At 38.8% G+C, this 20,129-nt stretch overlaps 1 protein-coding gene and 1 pseudogene across 5 annotated transcripts in view; both read right to left on the bottom strand.

Annotated features, from left to right (window-relative positions):
* LOC146455539 (uncharacterized) overlaps positions 1–20,129 on the bottom strand; it is a 362,351-nt gene that overhangs the window by 214,384 nt on the left and 127,838 nt on the right. The gene's annotated exons all lie outside the window — the stretch shown is intronic.
* LOC146455545 (uncharacterized) lies at positions 13,807–17,340 on the bottom strand (annotated as a pseudogene).

Below are 20,129 nucleotides of genomic sequence, written 5' to 3'. Positions count from 1 at the left end.
CCATGTATTTACGTGGATCGATATTTTCAGACAACGAAGGCTTTAACAAAAAGTCCGAAATTTGTAAATCCAAACAAATATCTAGATCAAGACCGATCAACAACACTGTAAAAATCTTGCTTAATCTTGTTTTGACAGCTTGACAAGCGAGCGACGTAAGGATATGGTGATTGATCAAGAAAAACAATTGAAACTCCTGCCATTTTTTCTACAGAAAAAAAAACCCAGCTTAAAGTAAAAAATCAACAAAAGCATTTTCAAATACTGTGATTTCTATATAAGCTAAACTAAAGTGAAACTCACCTCCTATTCTTTCTCTTTGCTCTGCATTACAAGAGTTACTTTTTCGCCTGCTTTCTCGATTCCTTTCTCGCTCTTTTTTCGCTGTTTGTTACAAATTCGTCTTCTTCGGATATGACTTTCACTGTAAGTATCATTTCACGCTGGTTTTTTTTAGATGTGTTGGGTAAGTGTGAAAATGTGTCAAAGTTTAGGAGATCAACTTATCATCGCTCCAAACACAGTCCTGGTAAACGTTGTAAAATGACGCTTTAGCCTGTCAAACTTTTGAGATCAAGTTATTATCGAGTGATAAATGTCGTAACATGATTCTTTGATCTGAATAAAAGACTCCATTCCGTTTACCTGTTGTTTTTATCGGTTTTAAACAGGATGCCGGGCACCGAGAAAGGGCTTCTCGTCCTTTTCTCGTGTTATCAGCGATGAGCTGCAAGCTTTCCGAAAAAGCTCCGTAGTTCAAATTTTCCCTGAAGGTTTTAAAATGGTGAAAAGAGCTACCTTTCGACTAGCCGACGAAGCCATGTTCGACGGCAAAGCTGTGTCAGATTTTGAAGTTGTCGGGCCTTTATCGTTTGGTCTTCTCGCTGTTTTGTTTCGGCAACAAACTCAGACGATTTCGTTTCAAAAGGATCTTTGTTGTAGTCCTTTTAAAGAATTTGTAAATGGCCTTGAATTTAGTGCTTTGTCTATTGAACATGAAACGATTACACGTTGTACACGTTTCCACCAACGACAGCCATCAAGCTAACGATCCCAGCTCCACCAACACCGCTGGTAAGAGGAGAAGCTGCAGAAAACCCGCTGCCGATGACCCCAAAACAAATTTGTGTAAACGTAAAGTAAAATTCCTCCCCAAACATGAGCGATATTTGTGACCCGGGGGGGAGGGAATACTCCTCGGAATTTTCGGTGGGGGTGTGCCGTGGGGTTCTCCAAATCCTAACCCTATTTCAGACCAAAACATGCTATTTCCCACACCCTTTTTCAGACCAGGGGCCCGTTTCTCGAAAGTCTCGTAACTTACCGGGCCCGGTAAGTGTCTTTGCTGATGTTTCTTCATAAAGTCAACTTTTGTTAGCTTTGAATACCAAATTTTAAAATCTTATAATTCTATGAAATCACTGCCCAAGTACCATGTCTCTAATCACTGTGTAATCGGCAACAAATCGTTTACAAATATACTTATCGGGCCCAGTAAGTTACCGGGACTTTCGAGAAACGGGTCCCTGGACTCTAAAATCCATACCCGTTTTCAGACCTTTGTTGTAGCATAATTACGCTTCGTCTCAATGCCAAAGTCAAGAATTGGTAAAATTCACCCGAAAATTCAGCTCGAATGATATATTTTGTATACTTCTCTTTCTACTATTAATTTGGAGTTGAAAAGACAAATACGTTTATACGCCGTCGCGGTTCCCTTGAAAGCCATACCAGATTTAAGACCCTAGTGGTCAAAATCTATACCCGTTTTCACACCAAAACGACTAAAAAAACATACTCTTTGGGGCGGCACACACCGGTGGGGATTTATGAAAATTTAGATATTGACCCGGGAAGAAGCTGTTGATAACAAAAAGGGGACGGCAGCTGGTCAGCCGAGTCAATGCCTTTTTGAAGAAAAGGTGGAAAATTTGTCCATCGCTATGTTATTTTTGTGGGCTTTTGGTTACCAAGACGCTACAGGTGTCATAAACGATGTGATCGAGGATGTGGCATCGGCTCAAGAGAGTCATGAAGGATCTCGCTGGAGAGGAAACGCTAAGCCAGATTGAGTACTTTTGTTTTTTGAAACGCACGCAATAATTTCTGGCCATACATGGCAAGCGGTGACCAACCGCAATTAGCAGTTGGAAAAAAGGAGGTAAGTTTTCCATCTATTTGTACAAAACTACAATTCGTTGCGTGTTGCGTTTTGTGTTCAGACTAGTAGCCTGGCCTCATTGATGCTTTAACTTTGGCGCGGTTACCAAGGAGATAGCTCGATGCTACCAAAATGTTTGATTTTGGACGATCACGAAGCAATGTTTTTTTAAGATACTCATAATTCTACTTCTCTATTTTTTTGTAGTTATGATGGACTATTGCTCTCTTACCTGGTTTTATCGTTGGTCGAATTTAATGGAATTTATTTCACATTTCAACACATTTCGTGAGCGAGCATCACATTGACAGAGGTGAGTCAAAAACTGCCTGCAGCAAACTTTCAGACTTCTACACACATACAATAGTGATCCTCCAACTAAGTATAATCCAAAATAATTTCACTAACAATATTTTCAAAACTACAGTAACCTTTATTTCAGAAGGAAATGCTGACCCCAAAATTTTACAGCATGTCAGTCACTTCACTGCGATTTGTGAGGGATTACTATCGTCGACAAATTTGAGCAAATATTTCTTTCCTTTTGATGGCACAACAAAGTTCTAGCTTTTTTAAACTGGTTGAGGTCTCTCTCAATGGTCTTTGTTCAATTTTTCATCGGACAGTTTTCGTTTCTTGTGAAAATTTTTTTGTCCGCTACTCACAAAAAGAGTTTGCAAAACTTTGTTGACCAGTCAGAAGCACTGATCGCGCCACTTGATGAGTTCATTTGTGTGTCTATACTCTAATCACAAACTCCGCTATACCAAACAAAACGCAAGTTTTATACAGTTCATTGTATAAATCTGTATGTTGTTCCCTTACAGGTAACCTTGTTTTATTTTCTTTGAGGAGTGTTTCTGTTTTTTATTATTTTAAGGCAGCAAACTGAACAAGTCAAGTGCTACATGTAGTTAGTTGCACTTAGGCTGCAGTTAATATAACTTCAGCAGGCTTTGGAAAAATAAATTGAGCAGCCTTTTACAGTGAACTTTTCAGGAAATTATCCCAACAAAATAGAGGGAAACAATTGTACTTGTCTTTTTGAAACCAAATTTGCAAGGCTTTCCTTTGTTAGCTGTTTTAATAAAATAAAATAATGGTGGAAATCATGAGGGGTTGGTTTCTAAAGAAACTGTTGTACTACGTATGCATCTATGGGTTGTAGAAACAAATGATGTTTGGTTTTATCAACAGAGTTGATAACTGGGGTAATTTGGCCACCAGAGCAAGGGCTCTGGCAACTCTGTTAAGAAACCAGACATTTCTTATATAATTTGTCTTTTGTTGTTGTTTATTATTTTGTTAATGATCGAGGAATAAGTATCATAATAGATTATTTTTCATGAAGGGAAAATCTCAAGATTCTACTGAAAGACATTAATCATCAAAAAAAGCTACTTAAGGTGAACGGGATTGTCATTGCTGGCAAACATTATCATGTACAGTTTGTGTCACCCGCCAGTTGAGATGGAAAAATAAGTTATGCACAAGCTAATAGCATGATTAGTATTTCAAGGTTACATCGGAACTGTATCAGGTGTGACACCCGCCAGTTGGGTTGAAAAATAAGTTATGCACAAGCTGGTAGCATGATTGATATTTCAAGGTTACATCGGAACTGTCTCAGGTGTGACACCCAGCAGTTCCGATTGAAAAATAAGTTATGCACAAGCTGGTAGCATGATTAGTATTCTAAGGTTACATCGGAACTGTCTCAGGTGTGACACCCGCCAGTTCCGATTGAAAAATAAGTTATGCACAAGCTGGTAGCATGATTAGTATTCTAAGGTTACATCGCAACTGTCTCAGGTGTGACACCCACCAGTTCCGATTGAAAAATAAGTTATGTACAAGCTGGTAGCATGATTAGTATTTCAAGGTTACATCGAAACTGTCTCAGGTGTGACACCCACCAGTTCCGATTGAAAAATAAGTTATGCACAAGCTGGTAGCATGATTAGTATTTCAAGGTTACATCGGAACTGTCTCAGGTGTGACACCCGCCAGTTCCGATTGAAAAATAAGTTATGCACAAGCTGGTAGCATGATTAGTATTCTAAGGTTACATCGCAACTGTCTCAGGTGTGACACCCACCAGTTCCGATTGAAAAATAAGTTATGCACAAGCTGGTAGCATGATTAGTATTTCAAGGTTACATCGGAACTGTCTCAGGTGTGACACCCACCAGTTCCGATTGAAAAATAAGTTATGCACAAGCTGGTAGCATGATTAGTATTCTAAGGTTACATCGCAACTGTCTCAGGTGTGACACCCACCAGTTCCGATTGAAAAATAAGTTATGCACAAGCTGGTAGCATGATTAGTATTTCAAGGTTACATCGGAACTGTCTCAGGTGTGACACCCACCAGTTCCGATTGAAAAATAAGTTATGCACAAGCTGGTAGCATGATTAGTATTCTAAGGTTACATCGCAACTGTCTCAGGTGTGACACCCACCAGTTCCGATTGAAAAATAAGTTATGCACAAGCTGGTAGCATGATTAGTATTTCAAGGTTACATCGGAACTGTCTCAGGTGTGACACCCACCAGTTCCGATTGAAAAATAAGTTATGCACATGCTGGTAGTATGATTAGTATTTCAAGGTTACATCGCAACTGTCTCAGGTGTGACACCTACCAGTTCCGATTGAAAAATAAGTTATGCACAAGCTGGTAGCATGATTAGTATTTCAAGGTTACATCGGAACTGTCTCAGGTGTGACACCCGCCAGTTCCGATTGAAAAATAAGTTATGCACAAGCTGGTAGCATGATTGATATTTCAAGGTTACATCGGAACTGTCTCAGGTGTGACACCCACCAGTTCCGATTGAAAAATAAGTTATGCACAAGCTGGTAGCATGATTAGTATTCTAAGGTTACATTGCAACTGTCTCAGGTGTGACACCCACCAGTTCCGATTGAAAAATAAGTTATGCACAAGCTGGTAGCATGATTAGTATTTCAAGGTTACATCGGAACTGTCTCAGGTGTGACACCCACCAGTTCCGATTGAAAAATAAGTTATGCACATGCTGGTAGTATGATTAGTCTTTCAAGGTTACATCGCCACTGTCTCAGGTGTGACACCTACCAGTTCCGATTGAAAAATTTGAAAACTAAGTTATGTGCAAGCTGGTAGCTTGATTGGTATTTCAAGGTTACATTGAACTGTATGAGTATGAGGCATGCCACCTGTCAAGGAGTAATTTCCAAATTGATAGTAGGAATATAGTACTGGATGTAGGATATTGCCACACAATTAAGCTTACATTGATACAGAAAGCTTACTACTTTGAAAACATTAAGAAGGGAGAAAGTTTTAAGTCTCTTCAGTTTGAAATGCAAAAGGCTAAGGCTATTCACAAGTTACCTTCTTTCGTACTGTTGTTGTCTCCGCCAATAGACTGTAAGATTCCATTTATTAATTTTCTTTTGACAATGGCAAACAGAAACTGGCAAAAGATGTGTCATCTTGGCAGTCCTGCTAATAAAAGATGTGCCATCTTAAGAGCAGGAATGTTTGCTATTGTCACAATGGCAACAAATTGAACTGATATACCCAGTTTCTATTCTTGATTGTTTCTTTGTGTTCGTTTTTTTTTATGCTGCAAGAAGGCTTTAGCTTAACTAATTATACCAGTTTTTGCCTACATTCACATATGGTTAGATCTGCCCTTATGAACACCGACGAATAATACAGACCGCAGTCCAAGATTACTATAAACTCTGGAGACGTCGATAATATGGACATTTTGGTCTATCCCATGACAGTATATTAAGGGTTAAAAGTTTCGCCAAAAGCATACATATAGATTAAATTCTTTGTTGTATTCAACAGAAAGATATTTCATCTCCTCTACTGGAATGAGGTACTTAATATGCCCGGCATTATTTTGGAAGTCATCACAACAAACAGCTGTAGAGGGTTTTAATGTTTTAACGCTCTTTTCTTTCTTTAACTTTTTTAAAATCCAGGGCCCAGTTGTTCAAAGCCCGATTAAGCTAATCCTGGGTTAACGAAACTTTGATTTGGGTATATTTCCTCTAACAATATTAACTATCAACTACATATTAAGGAGGCCAGTGATGCCATTAGTCCTGTTGTTGTTGGCCTCCTTGTGTGGTTAACATCCAAGCATTTTTAAGCGTGGGCGAGTAACATTGGAATTTCTTGCTTTGTTGCTACTTCACACAGGATTTTGCCAAGGGAATAAACATCGAGGGAATAAACGGCTTTGCTACAACGGGAGCCTTTCAAAACTTCAGGAGCAATGTGAGCAAAGTGAAAAGTGTACGTCTTTGCTGGAGAAAATGCACTGCCACAGGCTTTTCCAAAGTCGATAATGTGGCCATGTTTATCACTAACAAGAACGTTGTCTCATTTTAAATCACAATGAAGAAAGCCTTTGGAGTGGATATGTGCAAGAGCATCTGTAATATCATGAGAAATGATCAGCCAGTCCTTTTTTGTTAGTGAACTTTAAAGTTTTTGTAATATTTCATTGGCTTCCTCACAATACAATAGTTTACTAACTGTTACGGATGTATTGTTTTCGCCTTTGAACTCCATGACTAGTGATATAGGCTCCCTTTCAACCTGGATGCCTATTATTGCAGGAATGTTTTTGTGCGTGAGAGCCTGCATTATTTGTGCCTCCTTTACCATCTCCTTAGTGTTTTGCATCAGACAATTGTTTTTCTACCACCTGTATCTTTAATCTTGTGAATGTTTTTAAAACGCACCTGCCATATGATCCCTGTCCTAGAATTAATTCCTTTTCATTGATTGGGTGAAGCTCAGATGGATCAATTACATTGACAGTGGGGAATTTAGATGGTCCTGATTTTGTATTCTGGTGTCTAATCTGGAATAAAGTAATAATTATTTTGTCATAAACAAAGAATCAAGATCACCTTGAAAGTGAAGCAAATCAGCTTGGTAAAGATGCACTTGCTAGATTTTGTCATAACAGTTATTGGTGAACTCTATACTCTTCAAATAATAAAGGAGTCAAATCAGTGCCTTCTTCAATTCTCTCCTTGACTCTCATGTATCCCAACCGACTATATGTAGTCTATGCGGTTTCATTTCCCTGGCATTTTCCTGGTATTTATTGATGCCCATGGGTGATAATAAAATATTTTTATGGTGTAAAATTGAATGTCTTATGAAAGATGCCAGTAGTCTGAAGCATTAGACCCTTTGTTGCCCTGCCCCCTGAGGGCACTCCTGAGAGAGATGCCCAATTGAAGAGGGTAGGGCAAGAAAGAATCCAACAATTCACATTCATAGCTTAATGAAAGGGGACATGCTCAAAGTCCAAAGACTTTTCAATTGAAAGCCATTACCTAGCTGTCTGGCATATTAAAAGAAATGAAGCCATGAAAATATCAGCAAATTGCCCGTTTCTGTGTTTATAATCTCTGTATGGTCCTTCATAATGGTTTCTGAGCTGTTCTTTTGTGAAAATATATTAAGAATTTGGCAATTTTGATAAAACAAAGAGGAGGTGTTGTGCATTATGCCTTGAAATTCAATAGATTTTGCCATTTCGTCATAAGAAGTGGAATTTTTTGGGCCGCATCCCCCGCCCCACTCCGTATTTACTTATTTGTCGCCTGCTTGCTCGTTCCCTCTCTCTTTCTCCTCTTTCCATGTTTGCCAATATGTTTATTGACAAATTAACAAATTCGCTTTGGATTCGCTTTGTATTTTGTTCTCTTCAAAATTATTTTTTCACTTTAACGCAGTTGGTCATGCAACTTCCCGCCAAACAAACGTGGGCGGCAGCTGCAACTTCCCGCCAAACAAACGCGGGCGGCAGCAGCATGCAACTTTCGGCCAAACAAACTCTTACGCTTTAGCATTGTGGGATTGCGTACGGACGGTTGGACAGACAGAAATGACGTCATAACCAAACGAAATTTTTTCGCATCCATGGGTTTCCCAAATTCTCTTAGTTATGGGGCTTCACAGCGCGCGCCTTCGACGCACGCGAAGCTCAGCTATCAATGATGAAGATTACCAACATGCACAAAATGTCTGGTCTCCCTTCAAATTAAAAAATATGGGAGACTGCTATGATCTATACCTCGGTTCTGATGTTCTTCTATTAGCTGATGTGTTTGAAAACTTTTGAAAGACCTGCCGAGAATTTTACAAGTTAGATCCATGTCACTATTTTACTAGTCCTGGCTAAAGTTGGGATGCTATGCTTAAGATGACGGTTATCCGACTGGAACTGATGACTGATATAGATATGTATCAGTTCATAGAAAAGCGCATGCGTGGTGGTATTTCTATATTGCTAACCGCTACAGCTCTGCTAATAATAAATACATGAAAACTTATAACCCAAATGAGAAAAGTAAATATCTGATGTATTTGGACGCCAATAACTTATATGGCTGGGCAATGTATCAGTTTTACCAACAGGAGGTTTCAGATGGATGACTGATAAATAATGGTAATCGAACTGAGTGGAGTGCAATTTGGTCTGAAATCATACGCGTGATTTCAAAATCGAACGAGCGCGCAGCGGGAGTTCGATTTGAAATCACAAGTATGATTTCAGACCAAAAATGCACAACACGAAGTTCAATTACCACTTTATTACACCCATTTTGAAATCATACTGGTTTTTTTTTGTCAATATCAACAAATTTTTGGAAAAGGGGAAAATTGCAAAATTTCCCCCAAAATGACTTTTTTTTTGCCTTTTATTATTCTGCAATCTGATTAGCTATAGCAGGTAAGCCATGAAATTTGATTGGTTGTTATTATTTCATACTCATTTTCAAGGGCTAAAAACGGATGCGATTTAGAAGGAAAAATGGTGCGATTTGTGAATAAATCGCACTGTTTAGAACCAATCAGATTGCAAGTATCACCAGTGATTTCAAAATGGGTGTAATAAACAGATAAATGACACTAATCTCGCAAAATATACAGATGATTGCAAAAACGGTTTCATCGCTGAGGTTAATTTGGAGTATTCAGAGGAATTACACAATCTTCACAATGATCACCCTCTTGGACTGGAACAAGTAAAAGTAACAAAAGACATGTCCAATTATTGCCAACATATTGCTGAAAAATAAAAAATATCAAGTGGACTTGTGCACAAACTGATACCAACCCTGAATAATAAAGAAAAATCCGTTCTTCACTACAGAAACTTACAATTATACAAGAATCTCGGATTGAAAGTCACTAAAGTTCATTGTGTACTTGAATTTGATCAGTCTCCTTGGTTGACACAGTATATCGATTTTAACACAGAAAAACGGAAAAATGCCAAAAACAGTTTCGAAAAAGATTTTTTCAAACTTATGAATAATAGTGTATTCGGAAAGACAATGGAAAATTTAAGGAAAAGAATTGATGTTAGATTAGTTACTGATGAAAAGAGGATAACATTAGCCAGTAAGCCAACTTACATCAGTAGTAAAATTTTTAATGAAAATCTCGTAGCTCTTCAAAAAATCAAAGAAAGACTAATGCTAAATAAACCCGCATATGTCGGTATGCGTATCTTAGATTTAAGCAAAACATTAACGCATGATTTTCACTATAATTATATTGAGCAAAAATACGGAAGCAAAGCTAGATTATTATTCACTGATACTGATAGTTTAACCTACGAAATTGAAACAATGGATGTATATCAAGATCTCTGGAATAGGAAAAATAAATTTGACAATGCAATTACTCAGAAAATTCACCATATTTCGATTCCACTAACAAAAAAGTAATAGGAAAGTTTAAGGATGAAGCAGCCGGAATCCCAGTCACAGAATTCATAAGTTTCAAACTAAAATGTATAGCCATATAAAGGACCATAAAAAAGGCGGAAAAACTGTTAAAGGAATCAAGAAGAATATTATTAAAAATGAAATCAAACATGAAAATTATAAAGATGTGTTACTTAATAATCGACAAATCCATCATAAAATGAAAACCATAAGAAGTCCACAACATATTCTCGAAAGTTATGAAATCAACAAAGCATCACTCAGCTGTTTCGATGATAAGAAATATATATATTAGAAAATGGAATATCAAGTTATGCTTACAGTCATTTTAAAATTATTTGTGAAAATTCTTGAAAAAATTATTTAACCTTGACCTTGGAAATGTTTAAATTGCGAAACTTCTTGGAAAAATTATTTAACCTTTACCTTGGAATTTTTTTTAATTTGCGCAAAATACAAGTAGTTATGTACTTGAGGGAGCGAAGCGATTTTAGCGCAATTGTGCATGAGTGAAACGAATGAGCAAAAGCGCTATAATCCTCAAGTACCAATAATAAAGTTTCGGGTACCTGTGCCTCTCGAAGAAGTAGATTGAGGGCTACCAATGCTTTCTTAGTATCCACATTGGGATACAGGTAAACAACGTCCGCGGTGACTAGAAAGCAATTGGATCTAGGCAAGACTGTGTTCTCCAATAACTGAATCAACTCGCTAGAATCCCTAAGGACGGTAGGCATACATATCTTAGGCTTGACAAGCTCATCAACAAAAATACTAATAGGCCTAGTGATATAGGAATGAGAGGCCGCTATACACCGTATTCACAAATGGCGGACACGTGCGGAAAAGACTGGCACTACGCATCAAAACGAGGCGTTTTAGGATAAACAAAAAAAATTCCAGCGAATGTAAGCTTCTAGAGGGTCGATAAGTGCTGAGTTTCTAAAAATTGAGTTTTCTTGATCACTTAGTCCGAACGAGTTCAAGTTCTAGTGTTTACTATTTATTGGTTGGCTTCTTGTAGCAATCTCAAATGCAAACTAGACACTCACGGGAAAAAAAACTGAGTTAGATTGTTTGTTTCAAACCTTCGAGTGTAATGTCTACAGTAAATATGAAAAGTTGTTAGAAAGATCTTCACTCTAGCAGGAGCCACAAAGGTTTATTCAAATGAATGTATTTTTTGGAAAGGGAATTAAAACAGGTTTCGAAGGAAAGAAAATGAATCTACAAACGGACGCAGTTCCAAAGAGGGTTGCGTGGTGATTACTAATCGGAAGTTCCGATCACAAAAGCTACAAAAACCAACTGCTACTATTGTGAACAGCTCTAATGCTAAAAAACGAAAACAAAAGGAGGTGGAGGGAAGCTACTGAAAGAAAAGTTTAACTAAGGAAGCAATATGTGAGCCAAGACTTAAATATTTCGGTACATTTTAGGCGCTTTTCCCCCGAAATAAAAAAGATATCATGCATCGCAAGATTGGCCAAGATTCATGCAAGTCATTGAAAATGTGGCAGTTACCAAAGTCAAGAGGAACTACTGGAAGTAAGGTATCAATTTTAAGAAAACGATCCTGCAAGGATATTCAGGAATGTCACTCTCAAATGCGTTATATTGTAACTGCATTACAAGGAATGGCAAGTTAAGGAACCCAGTGTAAAGCGAAATATGATAATCTAATTCTGACAAATTACCTAATTAAGTATGCAAATCTTTAATGATTTCAACCGAAATGCCGGTTAAAAAGCCACAATGCTGTGTTCTCTAGTCCCCGTTTCACAGAATACTGTTTTCTCATTCAGGCAAGAAATGTTCCTTCTGAGCTTGTTCCATTATTAAACAGTTGGATTTTGATGACTTGATTGATTTAACAAATTATGATCTGAATTTGATGGAACTGCATTCTCTGCTTGTTGTTTACAGTACCGCTACAGTATAAATGAATCGAAACAGACAAGTCTTGGTTCACCTGTTGCTTCTATTTGAATTATTCGTTCAGCCGTTTCTCTCCACATCCTTCACATCTTTTCATTGTCGTCTTCGTCTTTTTTTTCTTGGTGTTATAGCGGTTTAGACAAATGGTTGTAGTCTCTCTTGCACACGGAACGTCCGATACGAAGTTGATCACACAACTTTCGTTAAAAATGCATCCTTTTGTATGTTCATTTTGTTTCCTTCATAACCTATCTTACCTTTAGATTCCGAAAGCCATGCCAAACAAACTTCTGTAGTATCTCTATCCATCTGCGCTTGAAAGTTGAATCCTTCGGAAACAAAAACTCTAACCGATTTGTTTCCGTGATTGTCTATTTTGCATTTGGGATTGCTACAAGAAACGAATCAAGAAACACTAGACCTCTCTCGTTCGGAATAAAACCAGCGATCTGAAAAACTTACTGTTTAAGAGCTTATCAGCGAAATAGTCTCTCTGTGAGCTTGTAGTCGCAGGCAAATTATTTTTTGTTTATCCTAAAACGCCTCGTTTTGATGACTAGTTCCAGTTTTTTCCCGCGCATCCGCCATTTGTGAATACGGTGTATACATCTCCCCACCATAGGCCACTTATGTATCTTAGGGATAACATAGAATTTAGCCCGTGTAACAAAATCATTGTTACTACGGAGGAATTTAGCTACATTATGGACAATAAACTGACAGTATTTTGACATAAGCTGTTCATGACGCTTAAGAGCGCCTGTCTGTAAAAATCAGACAAATTTTAAATTTCGTGGCAAGGGTGGAAAATTCGATTTCTTTCATATTTTAACGTTAGATAGCCTGGGATATAACTAAAATCACTGTGTAGTTTTTTCGGTGAAATATTCTTTTATTTCATAGAAAAATGCAATAACGAAAATCTGTTAAAATCCTCATTTGAGGCGCTAAATTATTACATGGGTTTGAGAGCCTCGCGTGCAAAAACAAATCATTCTACCACCTTTAAAACACTCAAATCTTTTTTTAACAATCTCTAAATATCTGTTAGAATGATGTGGGGAAATATTGCGTTGTTCTGTGTATACGAAATAATTTAATTTCGAAGGCACACAGTTCACTGCAGTAAAAGTATTTCGTGAATAAAATTAATTTTCACCATGTGCGAAACCTTCAAATCGATTAATCTTCTGGTGGTTGAATGTTAGAAGGATCGTCTATAGATTCCTGTAAAAATTGATTAAGAGCAAACGATTAAGAGCGACGCGAGAGCTTTTCAAAGTCCGTAAAATATGCAAATATTTTGACCCTCCGCGGTAAACTTTGAAGTTGAAGGTCAGACAAACATTTTAGTTCATGCACACGTCTTAACTCATATTAGGTTAAACTAATCACACAGAAAAACATTTTGAAATGTTCTAACCTGATAATATGCTTAAAAGACAAGTTCAAAGGCCATTTAAGCGCGATTCGCTGCTGGTTCATCGCATAAGTTCGAGCCCTGTTTGTAACGTCCAATGTAAAACGCGGAACTGTTGATGTGTAAATTCAGTGGTTGAATACAAATCTTTGATCACCTTTCGGCGCATTTCATCAAGACTGCATCTTCTTCGACGGCTTAGTCATTTGTGAAGTATTGCTTGGTTTATAGTGCACGAAAATATTACATCTGATCGCTGCTAGCCGATTGAATGGCAAAACTGAATGTCGGCGTGCGCTGCAGGCAGCCGTTTGTTCGTCACGCAATACAATGTCATAGACATTTTAGGGGGTGGAGGAGAGTGAAAATGCGAAAATGTTTGATTACTGAACTATACATACCCAAGGCAACAACAACAACAACAATTAAGATAGTAATTCCTTTAGTTACTCTTTGTCCTCGTCACTCTGTTCATCTGAAGCTTCTGCCATAACCAATCCCAATTGATCATCTTCTTGCTTCGTTTAGGATAATTTTCTCCTTGATGTGATTGCAGTAAATTGAGCTTTTGGAATGCTGGCCTCTTTCAATATGTTTTGCACTGGTACGGAGTGGCTTTCCGATAAATGAAACTGACTCCACGGCAGGAATTTTCCAGGGCCAACTGCATACGATCTCCAGACTCTCATTCCCTCATTGCCATACTCAATATTATTGATGAAGCTAACACCGTCCCACTTTACAGGCGCCGACTTGGGAATATCTTGTGTATCGCATAACGTAGCCCTTACTCCAGGGACCCCACCAGTGGACTCTATGGCATTCTTCATTTGATCGGCAGTCTCGACATCTTGACCAGAGTTTAGATATATTCTCATGTGATTCTTGATAGTCGCTGCTTTGCGGTCACAGGACCCTTTGCCCCCTTGTGGGTCTGAAAAATCCAGTTTGACGTTAATGTTGACTTGCTAGCTACCTGCTGAATTGCCAGTAATGTGGATGCACTGTGGTAGCATCCAGCATTATCCTGTCTGAAGTGCACACGATTTACGTCAGGCATTGCTGTCTTGAGCTGCTTCAAGACGTCATCAATGATAGCCAAAACTGTGACGCTGTTTTGGTTACAGCTTTGAAAAATGTGCACAAACGTCAGCATTTGAGGTTGACCTTCGCACTTTTTCATGGCAGTGGTTATGTGCCATGAAATATCTCGCTTTCCAAACCAGTAGGATTGGCTCTCGCGATATTTTCTTGGGAGGTATTTCATGGCTCAATCCAGGACTAAAAGTACAGAGTGAGTGTCAAGGTTCTTTAAGACATCCAGCCGCGCTTCATCTTGGTTGATTGATCTGAGCAAATGAGCTTTCGATGCTTCGATTTTTTTTCGATGCTAAAGAAACGACACATTTCATCTCATCTTTCTCTTCACTTGAGATGTCAACATTTTCCAGGGCAGACTCAATTTCACTGACTACATTCGAGAACAAGTCGCACCGATCACATCTAAGATAATGTTCATGATTACAAGTGCTGATGTAATCGGGATCACCCTGATAACTGAGGGCGTAGGCCCTACAATGATCTGGAACTCTGGAACTTGGTGATACATGTACCTACAATCGAATGGTAAGAGTGGGAAATTTATTCTACGTATTTTCACTGACGATGTTATGAAAATGTTAATTTAAAACAACTGAATCTGAGTACGTAGTCACTAATAAGTCACAGTACAATACGAGTCATTTCGTTTACAGGGATTAACCCTCGAATGTACAGTACATGAAAACGCATACTCCCAAGGGGTTTCCGTTGTAACTAAGCCTTAAAAGCAATGTTCCTTTACCTGAGAGTCTGTAGTTTGCTTTACAAAAGGCGGTTTTTAACTGTTCATTATGACGTAATATGACGTCAAGTAACGTAAAAAATCTTCGTTATTTAAAAAAAAGAGGCTAAAATAAACTAATTCTTCAAGGCTACTAAAAATAACCCGAAGATAAGACATCAGTACGAACATACCCCTTGCGATCCTCTTTTAGTGCGACGAATTACACCTGAGAAATCTAAATTCGTTGTATTGAATTATACACTACCTTATAGTCACCTTTCAGATAGCGTTTTGCTATCTTTAATTTCTCATTTTGATCTTTTGCCCATGACAGCCCATTGCCATAGTTGTCACCTAGCTTGTCATCTACCAATTCGTCAAAGGCCTCTGCGCCCTCTGCTGAGACATAGTCAAGTCCTTGCAAAGACTTGCGTACCGACGCGGAGCAAACCTTAAGTATCCTAGAGTGTAGGGCGACTCATCGGGACAAAGCCAGTCTCATGGCAATAGCGCTGGTACTGCTGGACAATCTGCTCGGAAATCATGGTCCTCACGACGTTTGGGATCTTAATCTCGGTGTTTGAGGACAACTTCAAGGTTTTCTCATCGAATGGCAAATCTTGCATTACGTACGGACTGGTAATGAATGTCAAGAAGTGGTCAAGTTTTACTGGTGAGACTATCCTTCTTGTGTTTTCAGCTAAAGGAACAACAGAGCCTCTACCATGGAGTAAGATATGGTGCCGCGCGATGTTGTATCTGTATCTGGAAAGATTCGGGATCCACGTTTTGACAACTTTAAAGCTGACCTTATCAGCCATGATCGACAGTATCTGTCTACGCGTGCTCCAGTGACTTGCGTTTTGATAGCACTCGACAAGAACTCCCATCAACGTAGAATCTATGTCACGTTCGTCTTCTTTAGATGACTGCAAGCAGTTGAGCAACATCTCTGCGCTATGAGGTGCTATTTCTTCCACAGCTGCAATGACAACCTGCCTCGCTTTGCGCGTGTGAAACCGTTTTGTTCTTCCCGCAGCTTCATCCCAGGGTGTAATCATGCAGTAACGGATGGGGCTAATGTCTATGGAAGTCAAAAATGAATTAAGCTTTTCACTTGAAGTGCTACGCGCTTCAAAGTCATCTCCAGATGGAGTTGTAGCACCCTCAGACGGTTAATAGACACTTGACGGTGTTTCAACATTCGAAATTACGCTCTTTGGTGTCCGAGATGATACTGGACTTACGCTGGTAGGGTTGAAGGTTACCTCGTCATCATCCTACGGATAAAAAAATTCCAAACTTTATTGCCTTCAGAATTACCACTAACTACAAAGTGCCAAAAATTTGAGCGACGTGTTAACTTTGGTAACACAAACGCACACAAAGTCAAACGTTAGGCCTTTAATTTGCTTGCAGCTTTGTTTGTAAAGTTCTGTATGCATGAAAGACAGTATGCATGGGTCTATAGGAGTGTAATAAAGATTTTCATAGCTCATCAAAATCGTCTCCAGTCCTTTACTTGTGTTCGGGATGCTCTGACAGTACACATAACTATTTTAGTCATTTAATTCCCTCCTTAGACATGAATTGCGTTATATACACGTAATGAATAGAAAATGAAACCTAAGCCTCTTTTAGGATATAAACGCGTGGAGGGTGTGGTCGCCGAACAGCCATACACGATGGGATGACGTCTTCGATGTGACGTCATTTGTGTGCTGTTGTTTCTTGCACATAGGAAGGGAAACCTGGTCTACACAACTTATTCCACCAGACCTAATGAATTAAGTCGTAACGTTTTATTTCTCAAGTCACATGAAGTGTCGTACACTCACCAGAGCCATTCTTGCTATTTGATCATTGATGTTGGAATCAATAACCATTTGTGAATTTGGATACGAAGGATCATGCTCTTCAATATCTGTCATATCTTTCAACCTCTCTCTACATTTCCTACATACACCTGAATAACGAAGAAATACCAATTAGTTTAGCATTGATAACCCAACTTAACCTACATAATGAAAAATAAAACTTACCTGACCCAACTTGTGCGAACGAACCAGTCTTGTGTAAAATAACCTCAGACTCCTTTTTCCCCAGCCCTCTTTCACCTTTCGGCCACTCTCCTTTTCCTTTACCATGGCTCGAAATTTGCTCTGGAACCCTGGACCTAGTGCTGGACCCTCTGCTCCATCCTATTCCAAGTTTTGATCGGTGGTTTGGACATATTGTCATTGAGCTCAAGCTCTGACTTTTTTTAAACTTAGCCGCTCGACATAAAATCAGATCAACCTCATCTTCAGGCCCGGTGAATTTATACTGAGACTTGTGTCTGTCGATGTCCTTCAGTCACACGATAGTAGCGGAACAATTTTAGCATCACGATTTCGATCTTTAGCGTCACAACCACAAACTCCACCAACAAGGAATTTGAAAGAACAACAACCCTCCATTTTCAGTGTAATAAACTTGACTTGAAAAATTCACTCATGCCCCGCCTCTAAGCAAACAAACGGCGCCAAGAAACTAGCACAACCAGGGTTTGTTTACTTAGGAAGCCACAAAATTAAATTTGGCCATTTTTTCACACGCCAATTGGCCGTAGCCATAGCCATAAATTCGACTGAATTTTTTTTAGCAATTATATTTTTAAATTTAGAAAGAATTTTATATTAGTTATTGTTTAATTTAGACATCATAAATTTGATAGTATTTGAAAAACACCCCTAAGGAAGAAACACGCAGATGAAGCCACAGGTCATCCAGCCGGGGCATATGAAGGGAACAAAAAATGGGTTGTGCAATGTTCTCATGGAGTTCAACTCACTCAAGAAACAAAAGTAAGGCAATATTTTGCGTAGGGGTGCGTTGTTTCATTGCTATTTATACCGGATATGCAATATTTGGGGTCATCTGAATGAAAAAAAATAAATAAATAAAAATAAAACACTAGGCATGACCTATCTCTTTGTTTTTGGTTTCATACTAGGATCTATTGTATTAAAAAATTGAAAGGGCTAGCCAAAGGATGTAGTGATCTTCATAAGTCTACTGATACTGTTTTGTAAAATGTAATCCCACCCCCAACGCCCCCCCCCCCACCTCCTGCCCCTCTCCGCCGGAAACGCTCCTAACAACCAGGCCGCGGGCGCAAACGAATTTGCGAATAAATAAAGGGAAAGGGGAAAAGAACGTAACTAAAGGAATTACTATCTTAATTGTTGTTGTTGTCGTTATTGTTGTTGTAGCCTTGGGTATGTATAGTTCAGTTATCAAGCATTTTCGCATTTTCACTCTCCTCCACCCCCTAAAATGTCTATGACATTGTATTGCGTGACGAACAAACGGCTGCCTGCAGCGCACGCCGACATTCAGTTTTGCCATTCAATCGGCTAGCAGCGATCAGATGTAATATTTTCGTGCACTATAAACCAAGCAATACTTCACAAATGACTAAGCCGTCGAAGAAGATGCAGTCTTGATGAAATGCGCCGAAAGGTGATCAAAGATTTGTATTCAACCACTGAATTTACACATCGACAGTTTCGCGGTGTACATCGGACGTTACAAACAGGGCTCGAACTTATGCGACGAACCAGCAGAGAATCGCGCTTAAATTGCCTTTGAACTTGTCTTTTAAGCATATTATCAGGTTAGAACATTTCAAAATGTTTTTCTGTGTGATTAGTTTAACCTAATATGAGTTAAGACATGTGCATGAACTGAAATTTTTGTCTGACCTTCAACTTCAAAGTTTACTGCAGAGGGTCAAAATATTTGCATATTTCACGGACTTTGAAAAGCTCTCGCGTCGCTCTTAATCATTTGCCCAAAGAAATTTTTACAGGAATCTATAAACCATCCTTCTAACATTCAACCACCAGAAGATTAATCGATTTGAAGGTTTCGCACATAGTGAAAATTAATTTTATTCACGAAATACTTTTACTGCAGTGAACTGTATGCCTTCGAAATTAAATTATTTCGTATACACAGAACAACGCAATATTTCCCCACATCATTCTAACAGATATTTAGAGATTGTTAAAAAAAGATTTGAGTGTTTTAAAGGCGGTAGAATGATTTGTTTTTGCACGCGAGGCTCTCAAACCCATGTAATAATTTAGCGCCTCAAATGACGATTTTAACGGATTTTCGTTATTTGCATTTTTCTTTGAAATAAAAGGATATTTCACCGAAAAAACTATACAGTGATTTTAATCCTAGCCCATCAAACATTAAAATATGAAAGAAATCGAATTTTCCACCCTTGCCACGATATGTTTGATTTTTACGGACAGGCGCTCTTAATTACATTATCACGGTAAACATACCAGTCCACGAGAGTGACCTTGGCATATAAAAGTTCATTCTGTAAATGTCTGAATGTTTCCTTTTTGACCTAGTCCATAGGAAGTAGCGCTGGACCTAAGTTCTTGTCAGTTACTAAAACCCTGACAGTGCAGTTGCTTTTGAGTTCGCTGAGCTCTGCTGTGTCTTGGCTTGTAAGATTGTCCTTCCAATGAGACCTGCATTCGGAAATATTTCTCCGCAGTTCCTTGCAAAATTCAAAGAGCGTTTCTTCAAGTTCGGGGTTTTGTTGCGGTGGATTCCAACCAGTAGGCATGTACAATCGAGGATCAAAGTTAGGACCCTGTGGCTGATCAGCAAACAAATCTTGTAGGCTAACTCTGCGACAAAAGTCTTTGATCTGTAAGTCAAACTGAGCTTCAGCGGGAGGCTTGAGCGAAGGCCTGAATTTAAGACCCATGCCAAAAACCTTGGACTGGCACTCAGTGAGTTTTACCTGAGAAAGTTTGTGGATTTCCAAGTTCCGTGGAAAAAGGTCGTACAGGGGTTGTGTTGCCAATTTGAAAAGCCGTTTTTCCTCTGGAGAGTGACTGTCTATTTTGTGGGGCCGAAACCTTTGCCCTGGGCGTTTTCTGTCGACGCGCAAGGACAATTGACCCGTTAAGATGCATTTGATCTCGGCGATTTGGAACGACTTTGCGGCGA

The sequence above is a fragment of the Pavona decussata genome, unplaced genomic scaffold, assembly GCF_977016875.1.
Source record: "Pavona decussata unplaced genomic scaffold, jaPavDecu1.1 SCAFFOLD_273, whole genome shotgun sequence".
Taxonomy (NCBI): domain Eukaryota; kingdom Metazoa; phylum Cnidaria; class Anthozoa; order Scleractinia; family Agariciidae; genus Pavona; species Pavona decussata.
Note: the sequence above shows the minus strand (reverse complement) of the source record. Positions and strands in the feature narration are given on the sequence as shown.